At 31.2% G+C, this 20,843-nt stretch overlaps 2 long non-coding RNA genes across 4 annotated transcripts; one reads left to right on the top strand and one right to left on the bottom strand.

Moving 5' to 3' along the window:
* Positions 1-5,921: 5,921 nt before the first annotated feature.
* LOC107886760 (uncharacterized) lies at positions 5,922-6,817 on the bottom strand. The gene is made up of 2 exons (XR_001680880.2): positions 6,488-6,817; positions 5,922-6,177 (listed from the first exon to the last, which is right to left on the bottom strand). It is a non-coding gene; the product is annotated as an uncharacterized lncRNA (long non-coding RNA).
* A 5,744-nt stretch (positions 6,818-12,561) lies between these two features.
* On the top strand, positions 12,562-18,257 carry LOC107886761 (uncharacterized). Of its 3 annotated transcripts, XR_005918214.1 has the most exons (5): positions 12,621-12,775; positions 15,362-15,409; positions 15,541-15,654; positions 15,833-15,870; positions 17,468-18,257. It is a non-coding gene; the product is annotated as an uncharacterized lncRNA (long non-coding RNA). The 3 variants fall into 3 exon arrangements; XR_005918215.1 differs by lacking the exon at positions 15,833-15,870 and having other exon boundaries at positions 12,562-12,775; positions 15,526-15,654; XR_001680881.2 differs by lacking the exon at positions 15,833-15,870.
* The last annotated feature ends 2,586 nt before the right edge of the window (positions 18,258-20,843 follow it).

Genomic DNA, 20,843 nt, shown 5'->3' with positions numbered 1-20,843 from the left:
GGTCCTGAGATCACCCCTTCCCTTTTACTTGCGTCACTTTGATCTATTTCACAGTAAAAAATTTAGATGACAAAAAAGAAAAAAGAAGAAAAAGGTGATTCAGATATTGGAAATCATAATCGTGTATGTATATACGTACGTGTTTGTTATATTATTGCAGCAACACATGCAGAAGCTTTCATGGCTTTAGTTATATATTATTGTTAGTCGAGCTTGTTATCTGGGTTGGAAAGTGAAAAAAGGGGTATGGATGAGGAAAATGTTGAAGTGGAGGAACATATGTAAAAAAAGTGGTGAAAAGAGAAGAGTATTGAAGCAAATCACAGGCAAAAGTATGGAAGATGGATTGGCATAAGAAAAAGGTCACATGAAAGAGGGTGCGGGAGGGGGGAAGGAGATAGTTGCTCACGAAGGGTCACAGGAGTCTTCAAGCTTGTGGTGGCACTAACATAGGCAGGCAGTAATAGTATAATATAATATAATAGATGGACAAGGGTGATAAAAGTTGGCGCACAACAATAATACTGAAATGAAACAGGCTTCTTTTTATATGAATCCCTGACTTAATTTCCGAATTTGCTCGGCAAAAGTAGAACAATAAATGAATGTTGTGAAGATTTTGGTAAGTATTTTTATTAGTTACACACTAGTTTTATGCTTAATAAATTATATAGCAGCTAATAAATTGGGTACTGAGGATCTAATATGACTGCCATTAAATGTTTGCTGCTCCTACGCACCATATATTAAGAAAGCGGGCTAAAACTGATGGATAGAAGACCCAGAGTCATTTCAATGTTGTTTTAAGGCCCAGTCAATGCAAGTTCATTTGAGGCTTAAAAGGGACAACATTGGGGAATAGTTTAGTTTGTTTTGACATGCAAGAAAATCGGTTAAAATTGGGTTGGTGTCAGAAATAGAGAGACATAAAGTCAACATATAGAAATATTTGATTTGATCCATCCATATGCAGCAAAAGTCCTAAATAAAGGGAAGAAAGGCAACCATATTCTCCTTTATCTTCTTCTCCCCATATTTCATCGTCGACACTAGAAGAGGAAGATTGGGACCTGTCTCATATTCTTCTTCTCATTTGTACTTCAAAGGCAGAACAAAGACAAATTGGTAGGTTCGCTTATCGTTGAGATAGTCAACCGCACAGCATGGGCACCCCATATCAACCATATTATGCCCATGTTCCTGATCAAGCGCATTACTATGGGCAACCCCAGCCTTATTACTACCCTCCTCCTCACCCTGGCCAAAAACCTGTCCCCCGCTACCATGAAGAGCAGCGTGGTTCAGGAACCAAATGGTGCCTACGTTGTGTATGTTGTTGTTGTTGCTGTTTTTTATTATTTATTCTGTGTTTAGTTGGGGCAATGGCCTTCTTTATTTTATATTATAATCCCCAAAAGCCTAACTACGATGTTAAGGAATTTGCGGTGAAGAGTTTCAATCTCAATGACAATACCCTGGAAACGGACTTTAAGGTTTCGGTGGAGGCAGACAACCCCAATGATAAAATTAGCATCCTATATGAAAAGGGAAGCATGTTTGATGTTTCATATCAAGGGACAAGGATTTGTTCAGGGTCAGGGCCAGAATTTCAGCAACCCACCAAGAATGTTACCATGCTCAACATATCGTTGGAAGGGAAGAATGATTTGAACTCGAATGTGAAGGACTCTTTCATTGAGGACCAGAAGAACGGGAAAATTCCTTTAGACATACACATATATGTGCCCATAAAATTTGTGCTTGAGAATTCCAAGTCGAAGATCATTGATGTTATGATGAAGTGCTATATAGAAGTTGACAGTTTGAAGCAAGACAAAAAATCTAAGATTTTGAACAAGATATGTTATTTTAAGGTTAACTTTTAAACCAAATATACATGTCCTCTCTTGTTTTCAGGCTTACTTTGATTGAATGAGAGGGGGGTTAGCTGAAGATGAACGCCAATCTCATTCATTAAACATTTTTTTGATTTCTTTATTTCCAGCTGCAACAAACGTATATGCGTACTGCATGCATTGGCAGATTTAATTTGTATTACTTTTTGGAAATGAATGTACTGATAATTAGAACAAGATTGGCTTGAAAAGTGAGAATGTTTAAATAAAAATATAAATCTAAAGAATAGGTTTGAAAAAAATAAGGCCCGTTCAAGGATGAATTTATTGGGCTGGGTTAGTCCCGACTTGAATCAACTTAAACTTTCTATTTTGTTGACATGTTGTTGTTTTGTTGACATCTCGTTTTTTTTTTGTCATTTCGCTATTATATTGCTACTATTTCATTGATATTGTTTAAATATTTATAACTCTTATTTTTTTTATTAATTTTGTTACTATTTTAAAGGCATTTACTATTTTCAATTTGTTGAAAAATATTTATTTTAATGTTTTTAGTGTATTCAATATATTATATTTTTAAATATGTTTTTATATAAAAATAATAATCTAAAAATATTGATACAGCTGGGTCGAGTCAAGCTCGAATTTAACATTTTTAATCTGGGTTAAGCTTGAGCAAAATTTTAGGCCCGTTTTTCAAGTCAGGCTTGAGCCTAGAAAATAGACTTAAAATTTTACATCGACCTAACCCGACCCATGATTAGGTCTACTGAGAATTCTTTAATTAATTTATTCTCTATTTATTTATATATGTGTTTTTTTAACTACATTTTTTTCATAGGCACGTTTGAGCTTAATTAAAATTTTCATGAACATTGTATTTATAACATTAAAAAACAAAAGAAAGTAAAAGAATTTCTATGAGAGCTATAGATCAAATTAAACCCCATTTAGTGTACATCTTTTATTTGAAAACTTTCACATCTCGTAAATCTAGTAGCATACACCAAAGGAACAATTGTATGGTTTCTTTGTATTAATAAGCTTAGGGCAACCATCCCAAGTGTTGCGACCTAAAAATTTTGGTTTGGGGTCGCTAATTGTGACAATCTAGTGAAAAAGTTTGAAAACTGAAGTTTGATTTTAAAAAAAAGAGGGAGTCGCCACCGATCCTTTTCCTAGGTGTGATCGGACACCTATTAGATTCATTTTTTTTTAAAACAAAAGGAAGGCTGAATTTAGGTCTACGTTAAAAGCCAGAGGAAAATTAGGGTTCGGGAGTCGGTTACGCGCGAGGAAGGTATTAGCACCCTCGCGACGCCCAAAAATTGGTATCTCATAAACACATGTTGTCTTAATTTTCAAAAATGCGAATTCAATGTAAAGTTTAGTTGTGATCTGAAAAAACGAGAAATTTTAGTTTATTCCGGTTTTTGAGAAGGGTATATCGCTTTAACACGAGTCAATTGACGTTCAGCCAACGTAGCGATGAACTCGATGACTTAATGTTAAATCGATATGTTGCCTTGATTATTGAAATTAATTAGTAAAACAAGAATACGATTTTCGAAATAATGCAAAGTAAAATAATATGAAATAAAAATCAATAAATGAAAGAGCTAGGGATATATTAAAACAAATAATCGAGGTGACAATAATATTAGAAAAGATGAAGGTATAATGTAATAATAGAATCGGACACGAAATTAAAATAATGAATGTATACACATAATAATAATATTAAGAATGCATGTGTAAGATGACATATATATTTAGCGATATTAAAAATCCATACAACATACATAGAACATATATAGTATATGCATACCTTAGAAATGATAAGAATAATGATAAAGCTATTTTGTACACTACATAAATACATACACACACATATATATATAGATATATAAACAATAGTATTAGAAACGTATAATATTAGAGATACACATAATAGTAAAAAAAATAGATACCTAAATAATATTAAAATATACATAATAATATATATAAAATATAATATTAAAAACTTATGTACGTAACACGTATAAAAGAAATATAATATTAAATCATTTACATAATATACACATATGATTTTCAGGTTAAATACATATTTGAGTACTAACATTACATAAAAATATACTTATATATATAATATATTAAAGTTATGTACATATATAATAAAATGCATGAACAATACCACATTCAACATGTATATAATATATAATTAAAATGATAATACATACAACATATAAATTACATAACAAAACATGCACTATGATTATAATAATAATAATAAAGATAATATTGAACTAAGAAGAAACAAACACAACATTCATGAAATATTAAATAAAGTGGGATAAAAAATATTGAATATTAAGCAATATATATACATACACATATGAAGCAAAAAAAAATTAACACATAATAATAATAATGATAATAATAACAATATTAATGATATTAATAATTCAAAAATAATGATGATATTTAATAAAAATAACAAAAGAGACGAAGAAGGACTAAAATTAAAACAATAACGAAGTTATGGGGTCAATTTAAAAAGGAAATAAAGAGGAGGGACTTAATTACAACACGCGCGTAACTAGGAGGGTCAAAAGCACAATAAATCCAGATGTTAAAACGCTGCGCAGCGTGGGGGACCAGAACAAAATCAGGGCAAAACAGCGGGGCCGAATTTAAAATATAAAAAAAAACTTGATTATAAAATGTTGAAAAAGCGGAGGGGCCAACTGCGCAAATAGCCCCTCCCTTAAAAACACGCGGATCCCCTGGTCGGACGGGTCGGGTCGACCCGACCCGCATCAAAACGGCGTCGTTTTCTGCTTTAAGGGGGGTCCAAAACGGTGCGTTTTGGACCCTTATATAAGCCAAAATTTTTTTGTTTTTTTCATTTGAAACAGCTGAGAGAAAAAAAAGAAAAGGGGGAGGAGAGAGGGAAGCCCGGAGCGATTTCCGGCCAAGGGGGAGGGCTCCGGTCCGATCACCGAACCGTTGCCGGCGCCGTTATTGAAATGAAGAATTACCTTCGGTTTTACTCACTTTTGAATCTTCGATCTTTTGTATTCTGCCTGCTTGGATGTTATTTTGCGTTCAAACTCTAATTAGGCTACTATTTTTTGCTCTATAATCGAACCTTCCTGTCGTTTTTATTTTTTAAGGAACAAAGAACCATCCCCCCCTTTACAGAAATCCAAATCGGCTTTTATAGCCTTTACAATATTTTATTTAATATTTGTTGTCTTGTTTCTTTTCTGGTCTTGCAGGGTATGGAGGTGCCAGGCATGCGGGGATGGTGTTGGCAGAAGCATGGGGCGTGGTAGCCGACATGGTGGTGTTCGGCGCAAGTGGGCAAGTGGGGGGTAAGTGGCTAGGGTTAGTGGGATTAGGGTTTCTGAATGCTGAGTTTAGGTTAATGGGCTGGGGTAGTTGGGCTTCGGGTTTAGTTGTTTAGGCTTGGTTTAGGATGAGATGGGTATGGGGTTTAAGTAGGTTTAGTTATTGGGTTTTGGGGTGGCCCAAAATTAGCCTGTACACCAAGTACGTGGTTAAAAGTTTTATGTTGAGATCTCAAAATTAGGGTTTAATTCTTGATGTTAACATCACTCACAAAGACCAAAATTCAATTTAACTGTAAAATTTACTCTTTCAAGTCTCCAACCTATAAAAGGATGTGGGCTATCTCTATTTCCCCACACATTTGCTTACATAACTTGGTCATTTTATATTGAAAAACTTCAATATCACATCTTTCTTACTTAGGTAATTTAAGATTACCCTATAATATTATATTTTTAACAATTTTACTTTTGATTTTTTATTCATTTTACTTAGACCAAAATAAATAATAATAATAACATTTTAACAATATTATTATATTTATTATTATTAGTTGAGAAAATTAATACTTTATCTATCACATTACATTTTATTGATTACAATCCACCCGAAAATATTACTTTTATAACAATTTTATCATTTTACTCAAATTTACTTGTAACAGCCAATTTTGGCCGAAATCAACAAAACAAAAAAATAAAACCCAAATAAATAATAAAAGTCCAATTTGCAATCTATTTTTACAAATATCAGGGCCCAATTCACTAATCAAACAATAGCTCAAAACTCAAATCTATCCTACCCAATTTACATGGCCCAAACTAAACCCTAGCCCACTCAAAACATTACAACACAAAAAAACCCTAGCCCCCATCTGCCTTCAGCCACAGCACGTCAGCAGACCGCCTTGTTCACCGCTCCTCCTTACACGCCTTCTCCATGCGTCTGACACCACTGACACCATCTACAAGGCCAAATCAACACGCAAACGAACCAAATAATGAAGAAATGGAAAACATTGGCAGAAAACAAAACGAAAAAAGACAATGAGTGAATCTTGTATACGACTATAAAGGCCAAAATCGATCCTTTTGTAATTTTTTACACACACAATTAATCAAAAGGCAGAACAAAAAATTTGAAAAGGTTGATCTTGATTTTTTCTTATTTGTTTTCTATTCGATTTTTTTTAGTTTCTTTCTATTTTTTACTACAAATCTATTTTAAGTAAAGTGGGTATAAAATAAATAAAAGAAGAAAGAAGAGGGTCTCACTGGAATCGCCCGTGGTTTCGTCGCCAGAGGTCTCTCCTCCGTCGTCGGGATCGGATCGAATAAAAAGGGGAGAGACCCTTTTCCTTCGCACTTTTTGGGCTGAGAAGGCTTGGCCTTCAGGGTGCTTTAGATAGGGGCTAGAAAGCCCGGCTCGCACCGCCCAACCACCGCCCGTGGTGGCGCCGTGACAATGGCGGCAATGATGGGTTTCAAAACCCTAGCCGCAAAGGAGAAAGGGAGGGGGAGAGAGAGCAAAGGCTCTCTATTTTTTTAAATATGGGGCTGAAATGAAAAGGAAACAAAAAAAAAAATTTGGCTTAAATAGCCCAGGAAAACGTCACTGTTTTGCAAACCCCCCCCCCCCACGCCTCGAAACTGCGTCGTTTAGGGGGGAAACCGCATGACCCGACCCGTACCCAGGGGGGATCCGCGTGTTTCCAAGTATTGGGTTATTTGCACGAATAGCCCCCCCATTTTCGTAATGCATATAGATTAGCCCTATGCTAATTTTCTTTTCTTTTTTTTTAATTTGGCCCCGCATTTTGGTTTTAATTCATTTTGGTCCTCTGACCAGTTTCGAGGCAGGGATACGTGAAACGACGCATTTTGAGATTTGGGATTATTTCCCATTTGGCCCTCGCAGCTTTATGCAAAGTTTCATTTAGGCCCTAATCTTCCCTTTTTAAATTCGCCCCCCTAATTCTTCCTTGATTTCGATTCAATCCCCGATTCTATTACTTTAAACTGTTTTATTTATTTATTTATTTTGTTTATTCCAAGTTTTTTTTACGTATCAATTATTTTAAATATATACATATATTATTTCCTTTATTTTCTCTTTTATAAACTGTTTGTTTCTTTTATATTTCTTTATTTTGCATGTTTATTTTAAGCCTTTCACATGATGTTTTAAATTGTTTTTTAATTGATCTTTTTGAATACTTTATATTATTTTATCTTATGTTAAAAACTTATAAATTGTTACATTCTTTACTTAAAAGTACCATTTTCTATTTTAAAATCGTTTCATGTATTATTTATTTAAAACTATTTCATTATTTTAAATTGTTTTGCACACCTTTCAAAATTCTATTTATTTATTTTAAATATTCTATTTATTATTCATTATAAGTTTTTTATATTACCCATTTTATACTTTTATGTACATATATGTATATTATTTGTTCTAAAATTTATATATATATCATCTTTTCTTAAATTGTTTTATACATTATTGATTTTAAAAATTCATTTTTTACTTTATTTATTTTTAAACTTGTTTATTATCTTTTTAAATAGTATTTACGTTTTATTCATTTTGATTTGCTTTATACTATCTATTTTTTTTAGATTGTTATATATGTTTTTATTGTTCCTTGATTGCTAATATTAGCATGTAAATAATGTATGTTGAGTCATTATTGTCATTATATGTGCCATAATTTGTTTACTTGTATTTTCATATTATTGTTGTACGTTTGTGTGATGTTATTCATGTATTATTGTCCACACTCATTACTATATTGTATCTCATATCATTGCCTCACGAATTAAACCCCAACACATTTATCCAACTTAGATCGTTTTATTTTATTTCAAACAAAATAAACGCACGTCGTTTAAATAACAAATTCGCTATTATTCAAAAGAAAAAATTTCAAAATAATGCAATGTTTCGCATTTTGGAATGTCGAGGGATTGTTCCTTAACTTACGGGGTTTCGGTTTTCTCGTTGATTCTAAATAGCTAAATATCCTTTTGAATTTTAAAATACACGAAATTTCAATAAAAAAAATTAAAGGCGAACTTGCGCTCGGGAGTTCATGGTATTGTGTCCTAACTTACGGGATGTGATACTCCAATATCTCGAGACGAGGAAATCTTTAACAATCGTTTTGGTCTAATTCAAGTATTTTTAAAATCAACATTAATAAAAAAGGATCGTATCTTAAATCCATTCTCGATTTTCAACTTTCGACATTTAGACACTAACTAATCAATTCGGTACCAATTTTGGGTGTGACGAGGGTGTTAATCCTTCTTCGCATGTAACTGATTTCTGAACCCGTTCTCCCAAGTTTTGTAGACCAAAAACACCGTTTTAGTAAACTAAAATGTTTTATTAAAACAAAGGTGATCCGATCACACCTAATAAAGATTGGTGGCGACTCTCGTTTTAATCTTCGCTTTCAAACACAGTCGATTCGCATTTTCAAAAATGGTTTCGACATTACTCTTAAACTAAAATAAATAACATGTTTTAATAAAATAATTTTTCCTTTTCATGTCACTTTAATTAAAATAGAAGTCCTAACAGTTTGTTGTTTTTCTCACTTTCAATTTATTTATTTGTGAAAGAAATTAATTTATTAGAAAAATTGATTCATTTATCAGTAAAATAAGCTTCAATTTTATGTAGTAAAGAATAAAAATAAATCTACTAATAAATGTGATCTTATATAATTTTATATCTTAATCAATTAATAAAATCTTACATTTTAATTAAATGAATCAAACACATTCATTTAATATATTTGATAATATGCTAAATAATCTTATAATTTTGCAAATAAGAGCCTATTATGTATGGATAGCTGAAGCCAAAATTTTTCATAAATGGACCAATTTGACTGTGGAGGAAAACCAAAACCTAGCAACATGGTATAAGCTCCAGCATCCGTATGGTCAAAGTATAGATGGATTAGTCTAACACATTGGTTAATTTCGAGAAAACCTATGTTGCTTGCGGCTGCCATGTGTTGGGCAAATATCTCTTTGCTTAAGATAATTAATTGGGGTATTTGATTTAGGGGAAGTGGTCTCATCCTTTAATCATATTACCTTCTAATATAATTTTATATGTTTAATGTTTAATTCATTTCTGAAGTATTATATTTTTAATCGTAATAATTAGTGTAAAATAATATTTATTATTAAAATTATTAAATATAATTCAAATATTATGATAGAAAATTTTTAAATAATAAATAAAACATTTTAACATATTTAATATATAATATAGTTTTGATTTATGTAATTAATATAAAATAACATTTTTCAAAATAATAACTAATTAACATAATTTCTTTTAATATTAATTAAATGATAATTAATAGACTTAGAATTTTATTAAGTAATAATTATATTTTACATCAATAAAGTCAAAAATTTTAAATTATGATTATCACAACTTTTTTTTCAAATATTTTATGATTGCATATCTATTTAAGTAATAACTCTATTTTAAAATTAGCACAATTTTTAACTAATAATTGTAATTTAATAAATGTGTAATTATTACAACTTCTATTCAATTATAATTTCTCTTTAAATGTATAATTATCACTACTTCTATTTTATTTCAACTTTTTCAACTAATAATTCTAAATTAAATATTATAATTATTTTAAAAATATGAATTTAGCAATATGCTGAAAAATAAAGAGTATTTTTAAAAAAATTTTAAACTCGTACTTTTATATATATTATACATAGATTATAGATTATAGATAGTCTAGAGTACAATCCATATATATTTATGGGATTGAAACATATTTTGTAGTCGGCGGTTTATTTTTCAAAAATGCATGCGATGAGAAAATTAATCACTAATGCTAGTAATGGATACCTAATTTAAAAGAAAAAAAAAAGTATCAACTCTCACCACTTGTTACTATACTAAGATATTTACGTCTAACATTATTTTAGACAAACATACTCGCGTTACCTTTTAAGCCAAAGATGATTCAAACTCCATAATCTATTTGATTAAAATTCAATCAGATTGAAATAATAACTCTAAATTTATTGATATGGGTTTAACTTGAAAAATATTTTCAATTTAAACCGGTGGGCAATGCAAGCTAAAATGCGTAAAAACCATTAGTCCAATGTCTGAAAAACAAGAAGGAAATCAAGCAAAAGAGAAATAGATGTTGCTTCCTTGTCAAAGCATATATGATGGCATATATATTGTGAAACAGAAGACATGAAAAGAGCCCTATAATACGGAACATACTTGTGCATGTTCCCGTCTCTGTTGAAGATTGCTGCTGCCGAAAGCGCCTTATAATTGTATGAAACGATCATGAATATTTTTGTCCTCAATATTTTGTGTCTAAAGAAGAAAAGATATGTTATGTTGGTGGCTGATCGTTTATTTGGGGTCAATGGGACAAAAGGATGTCCCCAGCTTTGTCGCTTTGTCCCCCATATGGACGTTGAACTTGAATGCCTCTAGATATTTTTCTTTTCCAATCCGATCATTATACTACTTTTTATATTAATTTTAAGCATATTTATTATATTCATGTATAAAATTCATTTATTATAATTAATAATTAGATTGTATCATATACTAGAAGACCGAGACTTTCCACATTTTGCGATATTGAAGCAAACAAGAAACTAAATATTGATAACACCTGTCGACTTAGGATCACCACGTTTAAAGGAAACTTCATCGTCATCTCGGCAATTCGGGCTGTTGATATTCCTCCTTCTATAGATTTGCGGCTGAGTTAAGCTTGAATAAATAGATTTCTGCTTTATGTTTATTTGTTGGTAAATGGCTGGTGTTGTTAAGAATTTCAAGTTTAGTTTATTGAAAATTATGTGTTTATTTTTATTTGTTTAACTTAAAATGAATTTGTTTGTACTTGTTAGGTTAGAGAGAAAATTGTAAAGATGAAAAATATAATTTTTCTTTTCATAGGTGTACTTGATAGGAAATATGAAAAAATTGAAAGAAGAAGGAAATTTGTCTCCATCCATTGCTTTATTGAATTGGAAAATAAAAGGAAATAAAATAAAACACTACAGGAAAATAGGGCTTTAGCGGCGTTTTATCAAAAAAACGCCGCAAAAATTGTAAAACACAGAGCAATAGAGGTGTTTTGACAAAAACGCCGCTAAAAACAGAGCATTAGCGGCGCTTTTGGTGAAACGCCGCGAAAGACCAGAGCATTAGCGCCGCTTTTGGTAAAACGCCGCTAAAGATACCAACTAGGTTCTCATCTTAGTCTCACTATTTTAAGGTTTATAGATTATGGGTTTAGGGATTGTGGTTTAAAGGTAGTTTAAGGGTTGGGGTTTAAGATTTATGTGTTAGGGGTTAGGGGTTAAGGGTAAGGGGTTCAGGGTTTAGGGTTTATATTTTAGGGTTTAATGTTTAGGGATTAGGAGTTTCGGGTTTAGATTAGTTAGTGTTTTTTAATTATATGATAAATATTTTCTTATATAATTATAAAAGAGATAGTATTAATTTTAAAATATTGAATTAATTATCATTATATAAATAATTTCTTATATGATAAATGTTTCTTTTTCTAACAATGGTTTAGTGTGCAATTGTATACATGAACTTTAATTTGATCCAGTTCTTGTAAATTATTAACACAATTATTGATATAACATCATTTTATATTTATATATTGCATACATAAATATTTATATTTATCCAATAGAAAAATATATTGATGTATTTATTTTTTAAAATTTGTATGATTAAATCAAAATTAAAGTTTTAACTATACATTTAAACCACAATTAGAATTTCACGTCTACAATTACACATTAAACCGAAATTCATATATAATTCTAAGATGTATCTCTATTAAAATTTAGGTGTATACATATAATTAAATGCCATTTATATAAAAATCTAAACAACTAATGCGGACCATACTTAAAAGAATAATACTTGTATTACTGTGTCATTTTGTATTTTTTTAATTCATCGATTTCATTTTATTTCTGTTAAAGTTTCCTTTTGTATTTTATATGATAATTTAAAATTTATAAAAATCTTCATAAAAAATTTAAAAAATAAAAAATAAAAAACTTAAAAATTTAATATTTTAGTTCATATTTCAGTTAAAAAGTTCAATATTCAAAATTTTAAAAAAAAATTCTAAAAAATGATAATGTCAGCACAAAAAAATTATAAGAAAAAATAGAAAAAGTTATGTTAAAAATGAAAAAAAAAATCAAAATTGAGCAATAATGGCGTTTCACAAAAAAATGAACTATAGTGGCGTTTTTTATTTAAAACGCCACAAAAAACTATTATTTTTATCCCGTTTTCAAAATCCCGCTCACAACCAAAAAATAAATTTTGGTTACCCGTTTCTCATCTTCTGTCTCATCTCCTTTTACTCTCAATTTCTTTTTAACGATAAACGCTTCATTAGAAACAAATTTCTTTTTACTCTCAAGGAACGCGAGAAGCTTCTCGAAGACATGGAAAACAAGATCACTTATCTGCAGTCTGTTATATCCACTCTTAAGGTTCAATTCTTAGCCAAGAAGCTTTGCTTTTTTATTATTATGTTTTCAATTATTTTCAGTTATTGAATGTCTTTCTGTTAGAATTGTGTGACCCAAATTCTAAGAGATTGCTTGCAAGTCAAGTTAAACAAAAATATATTTTCTTTCTAGAAGATTTAGTATTTATTAGTATAATATATTTAGCATTTATTAGTATAGTTTATTTGACTTACTAATTTAGCCTATAAATAGGCTCCTTTACAATCTTAGAATTAAGAGACACCCATTAGATTAGAACTCATAACACATTCAGAGAATTTTGTGTTTACGTTTGAGGGTTCTTTGTTTTTCGGGTTTTCGGGGTTTAGTTTTTATCTCCATCTTTTGTACTCTTCATTCTTTTGCCATTATAGTAAAATTATCTTTGCCCGTGGTTTTTTATCCTCTTTTGAGGGGTTTTTCCACATTAAATTTGTGTGTTCATCTTCTCAATTTCTTCTACTATTTTTACTTGTTCGTTGCTTAATCGGGACGATCCTAACAAGTGGTATCAGAGCTAGTTTAACTTTCATAGATCAGCCCGTTCAGAGATGGCAGCAACAAGGTTTGAAATTGAGAAGTTCGATGGTGAGACAAATTTCAATCTGTGGCAAGTTCGGATGATGGCAATTCTAGTTCAAAATGGCTTGAAAAAGGTTGTTACAGGGAAAAAGCCTGAGAATCTAAATCAAACAGAATGGGAAGAGCTTGATGAAAAGGCCTTGTCTGCAATCCAGTTGTGCCTCGCGAATACAGTATTGTAGGAGGTATTGATGGAGAAGACCTCATTCGCCTTGTGGAAAAGGTTAGAAACTCTTTATGCGACTAAGTCTCTGGCTAACCGTTTAGTGTTGAAACAACGTCTATTTACGTTTCGCATGAACGAAGGTGAGCTTCTTAAAGATCACATCAGTCAATTCATCACTCTTTTAAATGATTTAAAGAACGTTGAGGTTCATATTGACGATGAAGATCAAGCTATGCTGTTATTATGCTCTTTACCCTCTTCATACAAGTCTTTCAGGGAAACCCTGATTTATGGCAGAGACAAACTCTTGTTCGAAGATGTGAAGGGTCATTTGTTGAGTAGAGACAAACTCGACAATGAGTTTGGTTTGAATAGCAAAGCAGATAGGCAAGCTTCCGTTTTGGTAGCATCAAAGAAACGAGACAAAATGTGTCGCTATTGTAAAAAGTTAGGTCACGACAAAGCAGATTGTTATAAACTGCGAAATAAAAAAGCTGCTGAGAGTAACGAGGAAGATGTAGCTGGTGCTAATTTGGTCGATGAAGGCGATGATGATTTCTTGTTAGTGTCAACGAGCGATAATTCCAAGCTTACGTCTGAGTGGATCCTAGATTCAGGATGTTCTTTCCACATGTGTCCTAATAGAGAATGGTTCTCCACATACAGTTCAGTTGAAGGTGGAGTTGTGCACATGGGAAACGATTCATATAGTAAAATAATCGGTATTGGTACTGTTAAAATTAGGATACACGATGGGACGATTAGGACACTCTCAGATGTCAGGTATGTACCTGATTTACGAAAGAATCTCATCTCCTTGAGTATTTTAGACTTGAAAGGATGCAGAATCAACATCGAGTCGAGCGACATTAAAGTATCTCGTGGAGCTCTCGTTTTGTTAAAAGGTAAAAGAACTGGCAGTCTTTATATTCTGGAAGGTTCTACAGCGACCGGTGAAATCGGACGTCCCTCGTCCGTTACGGAGTCAAAGTCAACTCATTTGAAGCGGAGGCAACTTGGTCATAGGAGGGAAAAAGGTATGACCGTTTCGTTGAAGAGAGGTTCTCTTTTGGATGCAGGTTTTGAAAAGTGAGGGCACTGTATTCGTGAAAATCAGACCCGGGTTAGTTTTGATTTGGCAGTGCACAAGTCGAAGGCTAGAAGTCTTCCAGCTTCTAAGCATAGATTCGACTCAGTTAATTCCCTGCATAGTTCAAGATAGGCCCGTGGCGGGTTTTGGCAAAGATGGCATTGAAGGAATTCGTGTCAAGGTGGAGATTGTTAGAATTGTGTGACTCAAATTCTAAGAGATTGCTTGCAAGTCAAGTTAAACAAAAATATATTTTCTTTCTAGAAGATTTAGTATTTATTAGTATAATATATTTAGCATTTATTAGTATAGTTTATTTGACTTACTAATTTAGCCTATAAATAGGCTCCTTTACAATCTTAGAATTAAGAGACACCCATTAGATTAGAACTCATAACACATTCAGAGAATTTTGTGTTTACGTTTGAGGGTTCTTTGTTTTTCGGGTTTTCGGGGTTTAGTTTTTATCTCCATCTTTTGTACTCTTCATTCTTTTGCCATTATAGTAAAATTATCTTTGCCCGTGGTTTTTTATCCTCTTTTGAGGGGTTTTTCCACGTTAAATTTGTGTGTTCATCTTCTCAATTTCTTCTACTATTTTTACTTGTTCGTTGCTTAATTGGGACGATCCTAACACTTTCCCTAAAGAAGCGTAGATTGAAGAGTACAGTGTACTAAATTAGGGTTTATTCGGCTATGAATTTTAATTTCTATATTATGTTAATTGCAGGATGATTCATTACTTGCTGATGAAAAGCTTAAGGCTCTACAATAGGAGGTTCGTTTTAAATGGTTTAATATAAATATAATCCCTAATTCCATTTTTTTCTACTATTGGATTCCTTGCCTGAAATGCTTGCTTTATTTGCAATATTCATCTGACTTGAGTAGTAGGCCTCGTTCTCCTAGGTACGTTTGCTTTGGGATGCTTCGAGAAAAAACAACTTTGAACTTCATGTTTTGGAATCGGAAGCACAGGACACTGAAGATAGGGTGGAAGCTGCTAATTTAAAAGTTGAAAAGGTCAGCATTGTGCATGCATTAATTTTATTTCTGTGTAGAGACTCTACTAGTGAATGTTGAATGACTAAGCATTTCTATGTATTATTATGACCTTTATCAACTGAAAGAATTTTCATCAAGAACAGCAAAAATGCTTTAAAGACCGTCCAATAAAACTTTGTTTTGTTGATTTTTTAAGCCCATCTCATGCTGCTACTTCAATGGATGCTTTACAAGGTTAGCCTGACAAGGATTTTTCAGTCTCTAGTATTTTGCTGATCAAAATGGTTAAATTTCATGGATGTTATTTGTTATGCCATAAATGAAGGTACTGACATACCCAATCACCCATGCATGAACTAGTGAAGTGAAGCACAGAATAGAGGCTTATGTAATCAGTCCCTGTTTTATTTCGATTCCTCCTTTTTCTTTCCCCTTTTCCTTTGTCCAATTTTTTCTTCCAAGTGAGTTTTAGAGAAAGATCCAATTGTAAGGGTATCAGATAGGAGAGTGGAGATAGGAATAGAGAAGATTGTAGCAAGATTTCTTTTCAAAGGAATGACTCCTTGAGTGCTTGGGGATTTAATTAGATGGTTAAGTTCAAAACCAAGGAGTCATTTGGTTCACTTGTTCCTGTTTTGTTAACTAGTTTATGTCTTGTTTCTTAACTTTCATTTGCAATGAATGGTTAAAAATATAAAATCAATGATATAAATGCTATGAAGGGACAGTTCAAACAGAGAATCTCAGCCATCATTGTTCCATTACAAGCTTAGGTTTCCCTTCTTTTTGCATTCATTTTTTGGGGGTTTTTGTGTTTTTCTCTAGTCAAATTACTTATAATTCATCAGCATGTACGTTTGACGGCCAGTGATTTCAGGGAAATTTTCGATATGTACTTTATATCAGCAATTAAAGAGGTTAACAGGAGAGATAATATCTTTGCATTCTTCTCTGCAATTTGTTCATGGATTTTTGTTGGGACCTTTCAGTTCATTCTGCATTGATATCGAATTTCTTCATGTTATTTGAGACTAGCAAATATGGTGGTTGAAATTTGCAAGAAAATTGAGTAGACCAGTCTCCTGCATTAGTTAGATCCTTCAAAATTCTGCAACTTACTAAGAGTTTCACTTCATCAGTCCAAAAGCTTAACTGCTCGTCTTTCTTGTACTGGCTGCGTTAGTTAGATTCTCAATTGGTTGCATGGACTAAATGTGACACTGACTAATCGTCTTTCTTGTTCACTTTATACTGTGTGGTCTTTCTAACATTGCAATTCTATATTCATTTATCCTGGGCCTCTTCTCATCCTTTCCCATTTCCATTGCCATGTTGATGTCATCTCATAAAATTAATCAGGAAAAAGAAAGCTGTTTATACTTCACAGTTTTGCCATCTATTTTAGGGAGAAATAAGAGCCTGGCAGTTAGCCTTCTGAAACCTAGCTTGTCTTTCCCAAATCCTTTTCCGTTGTTTCCATTCGTTGATACAGGGATGTGCTGGAGCACTGTGTTGTCGTTAGGATTCTGAGAAAGTAAACCTTTATCGATGGAAAACCGTGTAACGTCAAACGAAATTTATATATTCATCATTTTCAGTTGATTTTCTGTATTATATTTTATATATACAAGTAATTGCATTGTTAATAAATTATATTATTTGAGGGTACTTTTAATATTTTACTATATGCATATAACACTGCAGTATAAGCTAGATGGATCTCCCTCTTTAAAAAGACCATAGAAATCTTGGTTGTTTTTGCAAATTTCATTATATGCCAACAAGATTGAGAAATGTGATCAAATTGTGATACATTCACTTTTCCTTGTAGGTTTGATGGTCAGAGGATGCTGATGGTGATTGGGACTGTGTGCAAACTTTAGGTGAATCTAGCAAGTACTAAGCCTAGAACTCTTTCTATTTGTTCTGTTTCAATTCATTTTCTTGTTCATTGTATTGCCTGATATGTACTTTTATATGTACCTATTAAGTATTGTGGTGATGTTTTTGAAATTTGTATTATACCTTCAAGATTTTTGTCCACTAGTTTATTAAGTTTTCGGACTACTAAAAACTCTTGTTCCACTAGTTTATGGTCAGTGGTCAGGGGACTCAGCTTGCTGCTGCAGATGGTCTTGAATGCAAATTCAGGTGTGAGTTTCAGATATTTTATGTGCAAAAAAGTATTAGAGTGCCTTTTGTTTGTATGTTAGTTAAGCAGATTATAGATAGAACCTGCAGTAGGATCAACTAATTAGTTGATCAAAAACTACACCTAGTTTTGTAATAGTCTACTTGCATATTTGCATATATTTAATAATAATCTTGTGTCAACTAATTATTCTATTTTTTATTTAATTGTTTTGTTTTCAACCTTTTATTTTTATTTGAGTTGAAAGAAGAAAAAAATGAATTGTAATTTTGACTTAGAAAATAGAATATTCATTAGCAGCTTAATCAATTTAAATAATCAATGTTGATATTTCACATGGGAATGGATATTCAAATCTTATATTTTACATGGTTATGATTTAAGTCCTTATTTCATTTAAGTAACTTCATTATAATATCTTATTTTATTGATATCTTTATATTTAATCTAATTTTTATTATTTATTTTAGTTTTGATTCTAAATTTTTATTTTTATTTTAATATTTAAGATAACTTGAGTTTTAACTTTTGAATTTTAATTGTGTTATTAATTTATTATTTTAAATTTTAATATTTAAAATTTTAACTTTAAAACTAAATACAAAAATTAATGAATTTAAATTTAAAATTTAAATTCATTAATTTTTGTATTTAGTTTTAAAGTTAAAATTTCAATAGAAAATTTAATTTGATAATGAATTTTAATAGAATTTTAATAGGAATTTTTTATATTTATATCATGGATATTATTCTTCTCAATATTTTGATAATGAATTTTAAACTTTTTATATTTTTCATGACTTTTATAATATTTTATTTTTTAAAAATTTATGACCTTTAGCGGCGTTTGTGGGAAAAGCGCAGCGAAAAGTCCTGGTCTTTAGTGGCGTTTTTTAGAAAAGCGCCGCTAAAAGCCCTGGTTTTTAACGGCGTTTTTTAAAAAGCGCCGCTAAAAGTCCTGGTCTTTTGCGTCTTTTTCTAAGTTTTGCGGAGTTGCATATAGCGACGTTTTTTGCGGCGCTTTCCTAAAGGCAAAAAAAAAAGCCGCTAAAAGTCTATTTTCCTGTAGTAAAACATTCTAAAAATGTATAGTTTTGAACTAACATATTTTCCACCCTCTCATTATTTCAATTTTAAATTATTGATTTTTATACATTAGGATGAAAACTAATTAACTCTTTAGCGATGGTAAAACTCAAACCGCCTATTGAATTTCAAATCAACCCACTTCAAGTGGAGCAAGTGGAGTGAATTTTTTCTTTTATGGTTATGATAATTGCTTGTCCTGTCCCAACCCACTCTACTATATGAAATTACAATTTTATCATTGTATATATGAGCTATTAAAATGGTAAAAATGTAATAACGTAATATAGAAAAAAAGTCAAATATTTTATGTTTAAATATTCTTTTTTTGAAGAACTACATCTAAATATTCACTTAACTTTAAAAAAATTGAAAATATTAAAGATAAATAGAAAAAATTAAATTGAAACGGAGCAGGGTGGGGTGGGGTGGGGTGGGATGGGGCGAAGAGTGATGCATTCAACATCCATGAAGGCAAGAGTGACTTTCAAGATCATATATCCATAGTGAAACGAGGCGGGTGGTGAAATAAAGCATGTCAACTGTGGAACAATGGTGAATTTAGCCATATTTGTCCCCTCCCCACTCCATTGTCATCCCTACATCCCTCCTATTTTCTTTGCTCTCACTTTCTTCCCTTTCAAGTACACTCAATTTATTTTCTTCCCACTTTTTTACTCTTTCTATTTTTTTGCTTAACCAAACACACACTAAATGAACATGTTTGTGAATATTAAACAAACAAGTTCACAAACATGTTTATGAATGTAACTGAACATGTCCATGAATAATAAATAAACAATTAGTAACATATAAAATAATCAAAATTTAATATTAATAATTATATCATAAATAAATAAAATAAGCATACAAAGAATAATATTATTACTAATTATATAATAATTGAGCAAGAAATATGTTTCAATTGATTGATTAAATGAGCTCTAAACAAACACAAACTTATTAATATAAATGAATTCAACAAGCTTTATTAATTTTTTTTTTGTAGAAAAGGACAGCATTAAGCGATTACATTAGATAAAATCATAATCAAGAGGAAATAGACATGTTGTGATTTCCTCCCAACAAGTTCATGACCGAAACCAATGGGGATCTAAATAAACATATCAAAGAACTACCTGTATCAGCACATTTAATCATGTGGTCAACAACACCATTAAGAGTTCTCGGGATATGTCAAATACGAATCTCCTATTTCCGATGCAAAGCTTGATGTAACAGCCACAGTTCCACTAAACTACTACTAACTCCTCCACCAGACAAAAGTAACATGTAGAGACCAAAATTTTGTTCATAATTATTTATTTTACTTAATAAACAAACCAAAATTGAATTATTTATAAATTATTCATCCAACGCTTAACCATGGAAAAGGGAAATGTATATATTTGATGAAAATATAGAAAATATTCCCTCCATATACTTGAGAAATTAAATTAAGAATTTGAGTACGTAATATTTATATTAATATATCTTAAGCTTAAGAAATAACAATCAAATCATTATGAAGCATGAACTCAAACACATACAAACATGAACATAACACAAATATATGTATATGCCAACATTTGTATTAATAAAATAATTAACCATTAACATATTCATCCAAAAACAAAAAGAAAAGAATGAAAGCTTGCTACCATTGTCTACAAATAGCAATAATTATTGGTATAACAAGTCACCATGACAATTGCATGTTTTGCCTAGACGTATGTATTTTTGTTTGACGAATTTTGTGTAATATTTTAAGAGATTTTGTGAATGTTATAAAGGAAGACTTACTTACAAGTAAAAGAATTTCGAATATGCTAGTCTCATCATATTTCCTTAAATATAAAATATGCCATCATATGTTATTGTTATTGTAATCACACTAGTTGGGCTACAATATTTAAATATTCAACACTAGTTTTACTATATTTCACATGGAATTAAAACACAATAATCT

Source organism: Gossypium hirsutum, chromosome A03 (assembly GCF_007990345.1).
Source record: "Gossypium hirsutum isolate 1008001.06 chromosome A03, Gossypium_hirsutum_v2.1, whole genome shotgun sequence".
In the NCBI taxonomy this organism is placed as follows: domain Eukaryota; kingdom Viridiplantae; phylum Streptophyta; class Magnoliopsida; order Malvales; family Malvaceae; genus Gossypium; species Gossypium hirsutum.
This window is presented reverse-complemented; position numbering and strand designations above follow the sequence as displayed.